This window comes from Argentina anserina, chromosome 2 (genome assembly GCF_933775445.1).
Source record: "Argentina anserina chromosome 2, drPotAnse1.1, whole genome shotgun sequence".
In the NCBI taxonomy this organism is placed as follows: Eukaryota; Viridiplantae; Streptophyta; class Magnoliopsida; order Rosales; family Rosaceae; genus Argentina; species Argentina anserina.
The window spans coordinates 9,698,168-9,700,847 of NC_065873.1; positions in this window are offsets into that span (position 1 = coordinate 9,698,168).

Sequence of the window (2,680 nt, forward strand, 5' to 3'; positions counted from 1 at the left end):
GTTTACTATTCCAATTGTGTATTTTTACATCGTTTGCGTATCTTTACTATTCCAATTGTATATCTTTTCATTTCTCGTTTAAGTATCTTTCTGTAAAGCTTCTGATGCGAGTTTCGATTGTATTTAAGAGTTTTGCAAGTGTGGGAGTGTGTTTCTTTCAAACTGAGTATGTTTACATCATTTGCGTATCTTTACTATTCCAATTGTGTATCTTTACATCGTTTCCGTATCTTTACTATTCCAATTGTGTATCTTTACATCGTTTGCGTATCTTTACTATTCCAATTGTGTATCTTTACATCGTTTGCGTATCTTTACTATTCCAATTGTGTATCTTTTCATTTCTCGTTTGAGTATCGTTCTGTAAGGCTTTCTGATGCGAGTTTCTATTGAATTTGAGAGTTTTGCAAGTGTGGGAGTGTGTTTCTTTCAAACTGAGTATCTTTACATCGTTTGCGTATCTTTACTATTCTAATTGTGTATCTTTACATCGTTTGCGTAGCTTTACTATTCAAATTGTGTATCTTTTCATTTCTCGTTTGAGTATCTTTCTGTAAGGCTTCTGATGCGAGTTTCTATTGTATTTGAGAGTTTTGCAAGTGTAGGAGTGTGTTTCTTTCAACTGAGTATCTTTACATCGTTTGCGTATCTTTACTATTCCAATTGTGTAACTTTACATCGTTTGCGTATCTTTACTATTCCAGTTGTGTATCTTTTCATTTCTCGTTTGAGTATCTTTCTGTATGGCTTCTGATGCGAGTTTCTATTGTATTTGAGAGTTTTGCAAGTGTGGGAGTGTGTTTCTTTCAAACTGAGTATCTTTACATCGTTTGCGTATCTTTACTATTCCAATTGTGTATCTTTACATCGTTTGCGTATCTTTACTATTCCAGTTGTGTATCTTTTCATTTCTCGTTTGAGTATCTTTCTGTATGGCTTCTGATGCGAGTTTCTATTGTATTTGAGAGTTTTGCAAGTGTGGGAGTGTGTTTCTTTCAAACTGAGTTTCTTTACATCGTTTGCGTATCTTTACTATTCCAATTGTGTATCTTTTTACTTCTCGTTTGAGTATCTTTCTGTAACGCTTTCTGATGCGAGTTTCTATTGAATTTGAGAGGTTTGCAAGTGTGGGAGTGTGTTTCTTTCAAACTGAGTATCTTTACATCGTTTGCGTATCTTTACTATTCCAATTGTGTATCTTTACATCGTTTGCGTATCTTTACTATTCCAATTGTGTATCTTTTTACTTCTCGTTTGAGTATCTTTCTGTAAGGCTTTCTGATGCGAGTTTCTATTGAATTTGAGAGGTTTGCAAGTGTGGGAGTGTGTTTCTTTCAAACTGAGTATCTTTACATCGTTTGCGTATCTTTACTATTCCAATTGTGTATCTTTACATCGTTTGCGTATCTTTAATATTCTAGTTGTGTATCTTTTCCTTTCTCGTTTGAGTATCTTTCTGTATGGCTTCTGATGTGAGTTTCTATTGTATTTGAGAGTTTTGCAAGTGTGGGAGTTTGTTTCTTTCAAACTGAGTATCTTTACATCGCTTGCGTATCTTTACTATTCCAATTGTGTATCTTTTCATTTCTCGTTTGAGTATCTTTCTGTAAGGCTTTCTAATGCGAGTTTCTATTGAATTTGAGAGTTTTGCAAGTGTGGGAGTGTGTTTCTTTCAAACTGAGTATCTTTACATCGTTTGCGTATCTTTACTATTCCAATTGTGTATCTTTACATCGTTTGCGTATCTTTACTATTCCAATTGTGTATCTTTTTACTTCTCGTTTGAGTATCTTTCTGTAAGGCTTTCTGATGCGAGTTTCTATTGAATTTGAGAGGTTTGCAAGTGTGGGCGTGTGTTTCTTTCAAACTGAGTATCTTTACATCGTTTGCGTATCTTTACTATTCCAATTGTGTATCTTTACATCGTTTGCGTATCTTTACTATTCTAATTGTGTATCTTTTCATTTCTCGTTTAAGTATCTTTCTGTAAGGCTTCTGATGCGAGTTTCTATTGTATTTGAGAGTTTTGCAAGTGTGGGAGTTTGTTTCTTTCAAACTGTGTATCTTTACATCGTTTGCGTATCTTTACTATTCCAATTGTGTATCTTTTCATTTCTCGTTTAAGTATCTTTCTGTAAGGCTTCTGATGCGAGTTTCTATTGTATTTGAGAGTTTTGCAAGTGTGGGAGTTTGTTTCTTTCAAACTGAGTATCTTTACATCGTTTGCGTATCTTTACTATTCCAATTGTGTATCTTTACATCGTTTGCGTATCTTTACTATTCCAATTGTGTATCTTTTTACTTCTCGTTTGAGTATCTTTCTGTAAGGCTTTCTGATGCGAGTTTCTATTGAATTTGAGAGGTTTGCAAGTGTGGGAGTGTGTTTCTTTCAAACTGAGTATCGTTACATCGTTTGCGTATCTTTACTATTCCAATTGTGTATCTTTACATCGTTTGCGTATCTTTAATATTCTAGTTGTCTATCTTTTCCTTTCTCGTTTGAGTATCTTTCTGTATGGCTTCTGATGCGAGTTTCTATTGTATTTGAGAGTTTTGCAAGTGTGGGAGTTTGTTTCTTTCAAACTGAGTATCTTTACATCGTTTGCGTATCTTTACTATTCCAATTGTGTATCTTTTCATTTCTCGTTTGAGTATCTTTCTGTAAGGCTTTCTGATGCGA